The 14,546-nt window shown below is 45.8% G+C and overlaps 1 protein-coding gene and 1 long non-coding RNA gene across 3 annotated transcripts in view; one reads left to right on the top strand and one right to left on the bottom strand.

The window, feature by feature from the left end:
* LOC114864077 (A disintegrin and metalloproteinase with thrombospondin motifs 2-like) overlaps window positions 1–14,546 on the top strand; it is a 74,861-nt gene that overhangs the window by 35,482 nt on the left and 24,833 nt on the right. The gene's annotated exons all lie outside the window — the stretch shown is intronic.
* On the bottom strand, window positions 9,826–12,389 carry LOC129604724 (uncharacterized). The gene is made up of 2 exons (XR_008695887.1): window positions 10,304–12,389; window positions 9,826–10,190 (listed from the first exon to the last, which is right to left on the bottom strand). It is a non-coding gene; the product is annotated as an uncharacterized LOC129604724 (long non-coding RNA).

Here is a 14,546-nt window from a genome sequence, read left to right as displayed (position 1 = left end):
GTAGGATAGAACAGGCCACAGTTTGCGCTTTGTGTGTCTGTGTGCCTGCATGTATGGCGTGGGCAAGAGTTCTGTGGTCGTCTGGCTGTGAGTGCTGGGATTTTCAAGGCTAAGCAGACACACAGACTGGCAGACAGACAGACAGGCAGACGGGCAGGCAGGCAGACAAACATGCACTGTTCCCAGTAGCATTTGATGTGAATCTCTCCCTTTGTTTCTCTCTTTTTATCTTTTGTCTTGGCTATTCTAGACCACAACATTATGTAAACAGTTGGTGCATCATGTCACTGTAATATCAGAGCCATAAAGACGCATAGTAAAGACATAATACACCCTCCTGTCTTTACATGCTTCATTTTCCTTCATTTAAACTCAAAACCAAATTAAACCATTTCATCACATTACATTCGGTTTTCCCCAGATCATCTCCCTCCCGTGCAGATCAATCATTGGCATTAGTGAATTAATTAATAATCAATCCATCTTTTCTGCAGATTTCCTTCACCAAGCCTGCTTAATTTACAGCCAGTTATTAAATGTTGGAATCATTTCCTGGCTAAAGACAGAGGGAAGGAAGTTATATTTAGCAAAGTAATAGAGGAGCTCAAGAAGGAGCGACGAAGAAGGAGCGAGATTGATCGGCTTCTTACACCATCGGCTGAGGAGGTGTGAATCAATGTCGTAAGTGGAGAGAGCAAGCTTTATTATTAATGTGGCACATTCGTCAATTAATCGCTCCGACGATAGAAAATGAAGGATGGACATTCATTTCTCGCTGGCTGAACAGACAGTTATATTGTCCTTGTTTCTTCCTCTGTTTGACTCTATCCCCTTCTTTCATCTGCTGTTTTGATCAATGTTCTCTCGACTATAGCTCCATTTCCTTTTCTATCTTCTTTGTTCACATCTAGTTTTAACAGTTCCTTTCTTACTTTTTGTCCCAGATAGTCTCTCTTTTGTGTTGTTATACTGTACATATTTATATATATTTGCGAGGCTGGACGCTGGGAGCGGAGATTAGTGTCTGTGTAGGTGTGTGTCTGTACAAGCGCACAGGGTCCAGCGTGTCCAGACAGAGGCCTGTTTCCCATCTCCTTCACCTGATCTGCTGCAGACCACCAACATGCTTGAAAGTTGCATTGTGGGTAATACAAGCAGATCTTTAGACTTTTTTTCCAGACGCAACAGGTTGGTTATATTATTCCGTCGTCCACGTCATATGACAACACAGCCGCATGCATCTGGTGGGCTGACACCGGGCGATTTGGTGGATCCGCACAAAGCCACTCTTTTGATTGAGCCGTGAGCTGCGGTACGGCTGGCGTTACTGTATTGTGTGGACTATTGGCCAGTTAAAGCGGGTCAGAGAGAGGCCAGCGGTGCTCGTCACGGTGCCTTAATGTTTGCCTCTCACATCCAGAAAATGAAGGGGCTCCCGGGGGACGTCTCTCTCCCTCTCTCTCTCTCTTTCTCTCTCTCTCTCTCTCTCTTTCTCTCTCTCTCTCTCTCTCTCTCTCTCTCTCCCTCTACCTCAGTGTCTCTCCCTCGCCTCCCTCCATCCGGCCCCGTCTGCGCCGGTGCGACGCGAGAATAGTCATACGGCGCGAAGGCTCTGAGAGGAGACTCGTGACGAAGCACTTAGAGACGCGAGCGAGCGCACGCGTGCAGGCGGGTCCTAAATGGGCCGAGCTCGTCTCGGACGCGTAGCGCGGTCCCAGCAGACGCGGCGCGACGCAGAGTGCCTCCTGAAAACCATCATTATGTGACGTGGCCACAGCACACGCAGCTTAGTTAGCTTAGAGCGTGCACGACCGCGGCGCTTTAGAACACGTGGTCCACTTCCAGGGGAAATGCCCCTATTTTTGTGACTTTGACGTGGAGAAACACACATAAATATCAGGTTTTCCTACATTTGGCAAAAGCTTTGGAAGAAAAAGCCCAGAAATACTGTACAGTGTCCCTAGTTCAACTCGAAATGATTTGACTGAATAATTAAAGCTAAACTGGGGGATTATGGTTTTATTTTCATAATAAATAAAGCAATACAATGTAAGTTCATCACTGATTTTTCCCATTGTAAAATGGCTCTCGCCCCAACATAAATAAAACCATCTGATCTGAGAGTCATTAGGAGCTTCGAGAGTCCAAGACCAGTGGCCCAACAGTGAATTCAGTGTATGCAGTGTCATACGCAGGCCTGTGTATTTGAAGAAGGCAAACCCAGAATTTAGCAGCCAATTTAGAAACATAAACCTCAGTGATCTGTAAACAGTGGTTATAAATGGGCTGTTAAAGTAAACACACCTGAAACCCCGCACTTATCACAGGGGAATCGCCGCGTGCTGAACAGCTTCTGTCAGTAACTATTACTATTATTTCTTCCCAGATGTGTTGCTCTGACTGTAAACTTGTATTTTGCATGATCCCAAAATAAATAATTCTAGTTAGGCTCAGGTATGACGCTGACTCTGACGTCGCACTCTTTCAAACCGTAGTTGTCCAGTAGTGTGCATTAGTGTGTACCTGTGTCCATGCAGCCAATCACAAGCATTCGAGCACAAAAAGACAAACACATGCACAGGTGCAGACACACACACACACACACACACACACACACACACACACACACACACACACACACACACACACTGTCCTGGTCCAGGTGTGCCTCAGAGAGGAAATTAGAGGAGTGCTAGGAGGGGAAGTGTTTCAGCAGCCAGCTGCGTCCGTGTGGCTGCACAGTCATGCATTCCTGCATGTATGCGCGTTTCCCCCCCTGCACCGCTTCATGTCGCGCCTGTTTTACTCACTCACTGACAGCATTTGTGCATCTGCTGATGCACGTGTGTGCGCTTGTGTCACCCTGTATGCGTTCTTCCTCTGACTCGTCTGGCTCCTCAACTGCTAGTAAGCTCCCAGCAGGCCTCTATTGAGCCGTCAGTCAGCGCTACAGTGCCTCTAAACAGAGCAGGGCTCTCGGGGATAATAGCAGGGTGTGGCCTACCTACGCTCCAGTCTGCAGCCACCCCTGCACAGTCTGTGTGTGTGTGTGTGTGTGTGTGTGTGTGTGTGTGTGTGTGTGTGTGTGTGTGTGTGTGTGTGTGTGTGTGTGTGTGTGTGTGGGGGTTTATGTCTGCGAAACAAAGAGATGGTGTGAGGAGAGGATGAGGTGGAGAAGACGGGGGGCCTGGAGCGATGCAGAGGCTGTGGCGTTATTTTAGCCTCTGTGATTGAGACAGAGCAGCTATAATCAGGGCGATCATAGTAATCTGACAAGATTAGCACCTTTCTAAGCTGCGGCGCCGCCTCCCACCGCATGTGGCTGTAATACTTTAAGAATCAGACTTGATGATTGAATTGAAATGAATTCAGTTAAATCCCCTGGTGTTGGCATAAATATTTTGGACTGTGCTTTAGTGTGCTGGTGCTATTCTGGTTTTGGCAGCCCTCGTGTGGCTGTTAGGTGATTACTGTACATGAGAAGAAATACACAATGTTTACACAAAAAAACAACCATTTCTGTGAATTCTGTGAATTTGTTTTTGTATTTTGCAAAGAGCTGGAAATGTGGAGGTCAGACTTCTGGTTATGGGTGTAGGCAGAAAATTCCATCATAGTACAAACCTGTAATTAATGCCTAATTTAAAAAAAAAGTGCTAGCCTGCTGCTGCCCTTGTTGTTGTTTGATTGCTTTATTTTTGTTTCATTGTTTATAGTTTTTGTATAATATACTTTATACACTTCAGTAGCAGACAGAGGCTCATGGAAGATTAGATGGTGTGTGGTTTCCTTCCTCCCACTGTTATCACAGTGCAACACACACACACACACACACACACACACACACACACACACACACACCTGGACCTACTGTATGTGTGTGATCTACTGGCTGCAGACGTGTGTTTGTTAAAGGCCAACATGATGTGTTTGTATTGCATTTCGTAAGCAACACAAGTTGAGGGACTCGCAGCATGGCACCACCCAGCGTCAACCTGAAATGAGCCCTAATTAGGCGAAATAACTAAAACACCTGTGTGGGCGTGAGGAGTCTTTGAACTGTAACATAATGGCCTCCAGCGTGAGCAGGAACCTGCATGTGGGTGATGTAGTGATGCATGTGTGTAGAGGCTGTAACGCCGTGGTGCTGGAGACTCGGATCCGTCCACCGCTGATACAGTTTGGTTCTGTGTCTGTTGAACTGTATCAATAGATCGGGCACGGTTTGTTCAGTGGTCGTTTATGGTTCATCCGTGACGTGTTTTGACTTTTAGAATCTAGGAAAGCCACAACTTAACGCTTAGTCCAGTAGCCTATTTTCAAAGCTTTCAACTTTATTACACTTAAATGAAACAATGAGTCTGAAAGTGCTGTGAATGCACCCTCTGATGTCATCAGATGAATCCACACCATGCTGCAGAAAGAGTGATTTGATTAAACTTGCCACAGTGACTCAGGTCATGTAATGGGATTGTTCATGAGCCGTAAACTATCATTTCAACAGCATTTTATTGTTTTTGGACAAAATGACAATAACATACAGTACTGTAAAATATTTCAGCATGAACATGACAACGTGCAGACGTGACTGGTTCTTGGAGTTGTGAATTAAAGTGTAGGTTGAGAATTCATCATCGTTAGCCTTGTTTTTTCATATGAGAAGAAACAACAAGGACTTAACGATCTACGGAAATGCAGAAAATGGTGCTTGACTCAAACGCTGAGGAGTCTGCTTTTCTCTCTTTACTCATCGTTTCATCTTGGACCTTAGAACAACTCATATTTATGAAGTAGAGAGTTATTTATTAACACAAAATGATCAAACTAAATATTTGTATTCCACAGAGTTCAGTAAACTGACGTGTTTTACATTATCATTATAATGTATGCACCTTGTCCAGCGCGTTCGCCTCGTGGCTGCGCTGTGATTAACACAGTGATGTGCGGTGCTGGGACTTTGTTAGGCTGCAGTTCATTTGCCTTCCCTTAGGAAGTTTAATTGAATAAAACAGAGCTCTGTGCTTCTTCATTTGATGGCGTCTATAATAGTTGCCATGAGCATCGAGACGGACGCTAATTTAGCTCTCCGACAGACGGTGCCGTGACACCGGCCGGGACGGAGCTTGAATGAGTGCGGCATATTAGCGTTTTGTGAGTTTTATTGAAATTTTAATGATCCGTTATGCCTCAACAGATGTAGGTGAGCTGCAGGAAAGACAAACTCCCGTCGCCTTCATCTTCCTCCGTGAGCGTCACGTCTTAAGGCATTAGTTGGATGTGTTCAGGTTTTTAATTGAACGAGAAGCAAAGGCTGCGGTGAAGCCAGTGGAGACACGACGCAGGAAAAAGAAAGGTTTATAAGCAAATCAGCAGGGGCTGAAAATGCCCATCCATCATTGTGTTTACTGGCCGAGGAACGTGGACACGTCGGACGCGGACGGGTCGCGTCGTGGCGGCGCTGCAGCGTTGATCCCTGACCTTTAATAGTGTCTGCTTGTGGAGCAATTACAGTAACAGAGTGGCGATAGGAGGCTGCGTTATTAGCCTTCATTTTTCAAAGCCAAACTAATCTGATGATTGTGTTTAATTGTGTTTTCCCCGCTTCACAAACTGGGGCCGCAGCAGCATCGTTTAGTCCCAGGCGGCTGAAAGGCCACACGGACGCATTTAAGTTAACAGCAAATCAACAGAAGTGAGTATTTTAAGTACAAGTACATTAGAACGCTGGATGTAGTCGACGGCCGTATACAGTGTCATGAACAAAAAGCTGCTTCTGAGGCCAAAATATAAAAAACACATCAGGTTTCCTCTCCGTTTGTCCACTTCCTTCACGGTCACTACAGGAGATTGTTTATCTCCAGTGAATCCACTCTATGCTTTTTCATCTGGCACAGCTTTCAGCCTTTATCCTGGCGAGCTCCTAATCCGTCTGACCTCATGTTACACAAAATGTATTTGATAATGGGAGTTTGGCTCCTGAAAGCGCTCCCGTGTGAGACGTAAGCAGCTCAGCTCGTCACGAGCGCGTCCAACTCTATATAAATCAGATCGTGTCCAGATTGAATGGTTCGCTTTCCTCTGATTGGAGGGAACAGGTGAGCGTTTGCGAGGACTCACTTTGTGCCACTTTACCGTAATCTGTATCTGAGGAGTGTGTAATGGATATAATTGACCCACTGGTTTACAAAGTCACTTAAAACTGACTATGGAAGCCTTTTACTTTTATGTAATGTGTCCTCTGCAGCTCTGGTCACAGTCATGCTGAGGCAATTACCGAGCACACTGGCATGTCCTCGCCGCTGTGCTGTGTGTGTGTGTGTGTGTGTGTGTGTGTGTGTGTGTGTGTGGGCCTGTCACAGAGCAAACCTTTCCTCCGCTGCCATACATGTCGTCCCGCGATGAGAGCGAGATGGATCATCTGCCACAGCCAGCAGATGTGCTGACGCCGGAGAAAAGTTAGTTCCCTTCCCTGGCGCATGAGCCACATTCCCCCTGCGATCCACCTCCTGCTGCAGGCTTCCTGCACGCCCCGGGAACGGACTCCCAGGCGAGCTGACGAGCCCCAGCGTCCTGGCTGCTGATCATCAATGTGTGTGTTTTGCTGTAATTAATCCATCTCCTTTCATGTGCTTTCTCCCTTTGACCTCTGTTCTTCAGTGTGTGGACGCTTCTCGTGAAGGACTATAAATAAGCAACCTCTTCATGTAATAGGAACACAAACAAGATGCAACATGAGGATGTAGAAGGCATTTAGAGGAAAAGTGTCCAACTAGTTCAAACCTCTCAGACTGAAGTTATTACCAGTTCTATTGATTCAATTCAGTTCCATCCTGTGTTATTTATATATAGTTAAAATTGCTCCAATTATTTACAAAGGCCACATTGACCATCTACACAACAAGCGGAGACAACGTGCAGCTAAACTATAAAGTCCAGCATTGTTTTGGATGTTGAGAAACACTGTAAACTCTTAAAGTCTTCTTAAAATATCTGCTGGAAATGAGTCTAAATGTTTCACCAACAAAGCATCATCAAGGTCTTTTAGGAAGAAATCTGCCATGAGCAGCTGCTTTCAGATTTCAGCAAACAAAACAGGAACGTTGCTCCGGTGCAGCGGCCACACAGTCTCTGTTTGGGTTATTTTTACTCCGAAGGCAGACAAACATTACTAATTACTAATGTTTAGCTAAGCGACCGCAGCACCAGAGCTGCTAAATCCTGCTAATTTAGTCCAGAGAGGTAAAAACACCGAGATAATTCTGTGGAGATGCAAGAAGACATTTTTTAGATGAGAATTCTAATCTTGTTTAATCACAGCTTAGACGGGTTAGCGGCTCTAATGCCTCTACTCCACTCAAACACCCACACGCAGTCTAAAAATGAGGAGATCCCTCAGTTCATCCTGTTGTGTGTTTGCGTGATGGCCATTCAGACTGTTATTTCATGGGCTTGTTTATTTCCCACAGCAGAATTAACCAGGAGCACATGGGACGCGCGCACACGGACGGAGGCGGCGGCGGCGTCTGCCTGCGGCAGGCGTGTCGCTCTCCCTGTCTGGGTAGTTACAGCTCAGATTGCCAATAAATAGTGGCCGGTGGCCTTCAGCATCACCAGCGGGGGGAGATTTGTGTCCTTGTGCCTGATTGGTATGAGCCTGAGGAGGAGAACAAAGCATTGCGTTAATCAGGGAACAGTGTGACGACCCAGAGTGTGTTTAGGTGTCAGTTACACTCTGTGCCGGTGGCGTGTTGTCAAAAGAGAGGGACGGAGAAAGTGTGTGTGTGTGTGTGTGTGTGTGTGTGTGTGCGTGCGTGCGTGCGTGCGTGCGTGCGTGCGTGTCATCTGTCATCCATTGGCTCAGCTGGGCTGCTGCCGTCTCAATCACACACACACACACACACACACACACACACACACACACACACACACACACACACACACACACACACACACACACACACACACACACACAGGAGGACAAGCGTGAGTCCTCGCTGCCAAAGATGTCTCATTGCAACTCTACCTGTGCTTTAGATTCCTCCCAGCAGTTTTCTGCCAATAAAAGTCTCCTGCTCTGTCAGGAATATTGTCAGTCAAATCCCAACACTTTAACTTGCACTTATTTTACTCCTCAGATTTCCAGGAGGTTCTGTTGAGCATTAATAAGCCTGATTTGAGCGATGAGTTGGTTCCAACAGGCCGGCATCGGTGAGCTGAGGGCGGGGTGAGGACGGGATGAGGACGGGTTTGGCTGCTTCTGTCTGTGCTTTAAACACCTCTAGTACGTATTTTCCCTGAGTTCGCTAAACAAGATTTGAAGATTTGAAACGCGTTTGTCAAATGGGCCGTGACCCCAGGACAGCTCCAGTTAATCCACAGTAAAAGAGACCATTTCTTAAAACGCTGTTGAAAGGGAAAAATAATTTCACGCACCCATAAACCTTCTTTCGCATTTTATTTTATTTTAGAGAACAACCTTTACCTTGCAGGCACCAAGGGAACAAATAGAAATAATCAGAAGTACTGAGCGTGTTTTAACACCGCAACCCTAACCTTTGTACTGGGAATTTGAAAAGTTCTTTATTACACATAAACTACATGATTGTACGTGCACATTATGATCATCTTCACATCTCTGAACCTCTTCAGAAACACTGTAATACTTGACCATTGCTAAAGGCGATGACCCCTGACTCAAATTTTGAGATGCCTTTTATTAATAGTCCCACAATAAGTGAAAAGTACAGCAATAGAATTAAATTGAGTTGAGCTGAGCTGAGCTAGGGTTATACAATGTTTATAAAAATCACACAAAAAAAACGTTTCAAAATGTAAAAAAAAAAAGTAAAGAAATCAGAGAAATGTAAAACTATAATTGTGTTATATTTGCAGGACAAAAAGCGAGTGATGCATCCTTACTGATCCCTGATCTGTGAATGGTAAAGAAGGCCAATGTTATGACAACAGTCTGGAATTGAGAAGGAGTCAATGGGGGAGGGGGTCAAACATAACAGGAGTGTTAAAATATAGCTCACAAATGATCCTCCACATTAACCCTGATGATTTAATGCAGTTTGCTGTCACTCCTCTCGCTCTCTCTTCTCTTTGCACCCCCCCCCCCCCCTCTCCTTCTAGTGTTTTCCTTTCCTTCTTTCGCATCCATCACCCTTTTTATCCTGGAGGTAGCCCCAGGGCTGCCAGGTGTGTGTGTGTGTGTGTGTGTGTGTGTGTGTGTGTGTGTGTGTGTGTGTGTGTGTGTGTGTGTGTGTGTGTGTGTGTGTGTGTGTGTGTGTGTGTGTGTGCTCACACGTATGTGGATTTCTGTGCACCTGTGCATTTTCGAATGAGCAGATCCTCACCTGAATTTCAACAGACAGTATGCGGCGAATCTACAACCTGCTTTAAAACCTGAGATGCAGATGTGTCTGTGTCTCAGGTGGATTGTTCGCTCTCCGTCAGTGAATCATCGGGTTTGTGCCTCGCTGGACATCTGACTTGCCTCCGTTTGCTTGTACTGTACACTTTTAAATGCAGCAGCTTGTATAAAGTCATCTGAAGAACAACAACACTGGGTTGCTTAAACATTCAATTGAAATGCTTACAGTACATTGTCCAAACATTACTTTAATAACTAAATTGTTGTCATGTAAGTCTAGTGTTCACACTGAGCAGCTGTGTAAGGGTTGTAATTGTCTGGAACCTAATTCTAAAAACTTGATTATCAGAAACTGCTGGAAATCCTTAAAAGGTCAAAATTGTCAAACTGCACAATTCATCCTTGACAGTGTTTTTTGCAATTGTACCATAAAAACCATCATCATCAAACTCTTTACACACTTTTTAATTCTGTTAAACACGACAGTTATGCAGCGGTTTTGCAGCAGGTAAATGTGGATTTCCTTTTCCTCATCTATATCCATAGTCTGACATGACACAGGGTCAGATGTGCTGTATTTAAATAAATGCAATATTAATAGAGTCAGCCAATTAAATTAGGGGCCGTCTGAGTGTCCCAGGAATCCGGAGTCGACATTAGCACAAGCTAATAAGATGATTTGCACCAGCCGAGCCGCGAACACGCGTCCAGAGAGGTTCAGGGCGGGTCTGCAGGCAGCCAGGTGAGACAGGCCTCCGTCAGGTGAGACAGGCCTCCGTCAGGTGAGAGGCCGCCTAATGGAGCGCGTGCAGCCCTGGTCGTGCATGTTTGCACACGTGAGTCCAGGACTGGAGATTGCCTGTGCTGAGCTTCTAAACAGATTCATTTCTCCCGTAACGGCATTATAATGGTGCAAACATTGATTACCTCCTCTTTCTTCCTCCGTCTCGTTCCTCCTTCCACTCCTTCCCGCCGCCGACCTGTCTCGATGCAGTGCGGCGTAATTCATCAGGGAAACAGAAACTGTGACTGTTTTGGATCCCTCGGCCAATCAGGACACACACACACAAACGCACAACGTACACATTCACATGCCAAACATGAAGCATAGCTGTTCATTTATATAAGTGCAGCGCGAGACTCGGGTAAGAAAACAGCTCCATTAGTAATAAAGTATAGTAAAATTAGAGCCACCAACTCTTCAGCTTTGATTTTTTCCTGTCTGCCTTTGTTTTCAGCTCGTGGATGCTTTATTCTGCATCGCTGTTGTTGTTCTGGAGGCTGGTGTCTACTTTTGTCGGTCCCAGTGTGTATGTCATGTGTAGTACTAAGCTAACTTAAGCCAGCCGCATCATGTGTGCCTTAACTAAGCTGACGTCCGTCTGTGTGAAATCTGTAAATCTATGCATTTGAATCTGTGTATGCGCGTGTCTCTGTGGTGAAGTTCTGCTGGTTTCATCCCTATACACACAGACAACGGATGGATCACCACATACTGTAATAACCTTTAACATCCTGAACGCCCTGTGACTTAATTTTATTTCATTTATCTCATGTCAGTAATCACTTTGGAGCAATTCAGTGCGTAATATATTAGCGACAGGCCGGAACAAATCCTTGTTTCACGCATTAAGTAGAAACACACACACACACACACACACACACACACACACACACACACACACACACACACACACACACACACACACACACACACACACACACACACAGTGTCTTTACAGACTAATCAGCACTGCAGCTATTATTAATGAGAGAGAATCAGGTCATTAATATTTAAGCAGTGTCATCGGGGCCACAGCCACAAGAGTGTATATGTGGTCTCTGCACCACGTGTGTGTGTGTGTGTGTGTGTGTGTGTGTGTGTGTGTGTGTGTGTGTGTGTGTGTGTGTGTGTGTGTGTGTGTGTGTGTGTGTGTACATATAGAGGCAGAGGGAGTATAAGGCTATTTCCTCAGGCAGTGTAGTGACACCTACTCCATTACAATAGGATAGACAGAGATGGAGACATATTACTCCTTTAAACAGGGAGAGGAAACACAAAAATCTAGTCGTCCTCTTCTCTGTCACTTGTTTCGGTGTGTAGAAGACGAACGGTCTTGACTGGGAAACAGCCCATATCCCGTTACATCATATTGGATGGGAAGGGAAGGGTGTGTGTGTGTGTGTGTGTGTGTGTGTGTGTGTGTGTGTGTGTGTGTGTGTGTGTGTGTGTGTGTGTGTGTGTGTGTGTGTGTGTGTGTGTGTGTGTGTGCGCGCTCCACCAGTGGGAACTCTTCTAAATGAACACTGCTGGGGATTGAGACTCTGGTCCGTGTGTAGTCGTCCACAGTGGGCCTGCTCTGGTGACATGCCACACACACACACACACACACACACACACACACACACACACACACACACACACACACACACACACACACAGATAGACGTGATGGGGGTCTAAGGGTGAGGGTGTGAATGGCTGAGGAAAGGACTTAGCATAACATTGTAAATAATGGTGCTCACTTCCTCCCTCTCTCCCTCTCCCTCATCCCCACAGTCTCTTTCTGTGTCTAGGATTAGTGGGTATTACTTGCTCTGCAGAGCGGGGAGAATGAGACAGGTCTTACTGCCAGTTTCTAGATTGGGAGAGCAGGGAAAATATTCCTTTATAATAACCCCGCTTATTAAATCTTGCTGGAGGACACACAACAGCCTGTTTCGCCCCTGACCTGGACTGTACAGCTGCCAATAGTTGTCCTGGAGATAATGCCAAGTCCTTCTGATTGAGTCATAGAGAACATATGGATTAAAAGATAATGAGGTAATAGTGAATAATTATGAGAAGCTTGTTACAAATGGAATTAGTTCGATCATAGTGGTGGTTTTGTTCTAACATAGAGCTGATAATGGTTTCCCAGAAAAGAATGTCTGTTATTAGGCTTTCAAATGAAATGTAATCCTTCATCCCCCACAATCCCTCGTCGAATCACAATGACAGTGGTTAGTCGGTCACGCACGTTCCATGTGATGCTGATTATGTCAAGGTCAGTAGTTTATTAACAAAAACTTTGTTCCATTAAAGGGAAGTGGAAAAAGCTACTCTACTTGTTCCAAAACTATCTTCTCCACATCCTTTCAGTAAATGTTTATGTTTAATAGTAATATAATAATAATCTCCTGTTTCCATGCAGTCTAATCTAGGTTCCATCTTTGCCAGACAGCCGTGGGTTCAGCCTGCTTATTCCACCAGTAGCCAGTAAACGGCGGCCGGCCTCCAGTGTGCGTTCACTTATTGGCCATCTGCCTGTGTGTACTGTCATTTGATTAGCTGGGAGCTTCATTAAGGCTGTAGAGACAGGGGAGGCCATGGCGATAGCTCCCCCGACCTCCCGCTCCAGTATCGAGTTACCTGTGAGGCCGCATTGATGGGCCTGAGATGCTACGGTGCAGATAGCGCCTGCCTCCCCCTGCCTCCCCCTGCCTCCCCCTGCACCATTACCCCATCAACCATCAAAGTGAAGATCCAGGACAGTTATGTATGTGGACTAACAGAATGCAAAGTGACCGGCACACGGCTTCACGCTAAAGCCGACACATGCTGCACTCACGGCTGCCAAGCGCCTAAGGACGGACTTGTTTTTGCGATTCCTCCGTGGAGTTTGGAAACCTGTTAAACCTGTTACTGCCCTGCTTTTCTGCCCCGCGGTCGCTCCTTCTGCACAGACTCGGCCCGGGCGGCAGACGTGCGCGGAGCTCTGTCTGGTGACGCCAGTCACGTGTGAGGTCTGCGTGAACGTCGTCAAAGCGCAGCAGCAGATTCGGGTTTCGATGATGTGCCGTTAGCGTCCGTGCACGCGATGAGTATTAATTGTTTCTAATTGATAACTGCTCTGAAACGCTGCCAGACTAGTAACACGGCACTGAATTCTCCTCCGTCTGGCTCGAGCAGTGGGCAATTGAAGAGAAGTGTCTGCGTTTGTGGGACGAGCAGGCAGCGATGCTCCACGTGCCAGGTTTTAAATGCCAAAACACTTATTTTTACTCACCTCCCTGTGTCCAAGCTCCCAGCGCATCCTCGACGCCGTAATTGTTTCAAACGAGGCCGTAGAATCTGAGCCGATGCTCTGCAGAGGAAGCTGCTCTGGAGCCGGCGTGTAACTGCGTTAGAGGCTGGATCACGTGTTTATCATCATGGCTTATGATGAGCGGGTATTGGATGATAAATCTTCATACTACTGCCCCGTGGCAGACGTACTCGGGCTCTGCTAACATTTGCATACATATTGTCTGACACCTCCAGATAGACGTTCTCCACTCTCTCACCCACTCCCCAGCTACGCTTTCAAAGGTACATTTAATGAATAAAAGAGGAAATAAAAGAAGCGGGAGGTGGTACGAATAAAAAGAATCAAGGAGGCTTGAAGGAAAACCTGAGTGTGGTTGTTGTCCAGTAAACACAGACGCCTGCAGCCTGTTAGACTGTTGGCTCCATGTAGGACGTTCACACAGGTAGTCTGTTATATGGCTTTGCTTCACTGGGGCTGTTGCTGTTTATGTTGCCTGCAGGTCATATATTTACCGACGTCCCCGTTGTCAAATCACAGAGGTGTGACTGCATCTCTTCAGAAACTGTGAAGAGTAATAATACATGATGATGTCGGATGATGCATATAATCTGAGTGACTAGAGCCAAGACTAAGACGCCAAATGGAAGCAGCTGTTTGATGGCTGCCCTTCGCTGCTGGTTGCAGGTTGAATCATTAACACCATTTGCACGTTGCCTGGATTCATTTTAACAAGTCACAAGTTCCTTTCTACATGCATCCGTGTGCAGCTGCCTTCACAGACCTGCGCAAGGTGCTAATTAATAAAATGAACAGATGAAAACAACAGCATTAAAATGTTTTGCATGGATCCGTCTAAAATAAGAAAATATCCGAAAAATGTATTAACTAATAAAACACGTGAATGATTTCAACATGATAAAAACAGTAAAAATTAGGTTTCCAGCAGTGGCCGATGTCTGAAATGCAGCGAGACGTCACTCGTTCCTAAAAGTCACCAGGATTCTCTTCTCTCACATCTCTGCTGCGAAAATCTCTCTCTCTCTGTTCTGCTGTGAACCCACGTACTGTTTACTACAGTACCAAACTTAACATACCGTCTA

The sequence above is a fragment of the Betta splendens genome, chromosome 10, assembly GCF_900634795.4.
Source record: "Betta splendens chromosome 10, fBetSpl5.4, whole genome shotgun sequence".
Lineage (NCBI taxonomy): Eukaryota > Metazoa > Chordata > Actinopteri > Anabantiformes > Osphronemidae > Betta > Betta splendens.
This window is presented reverse-complemented; position numbering and strand designations above follow the sequence as displayed.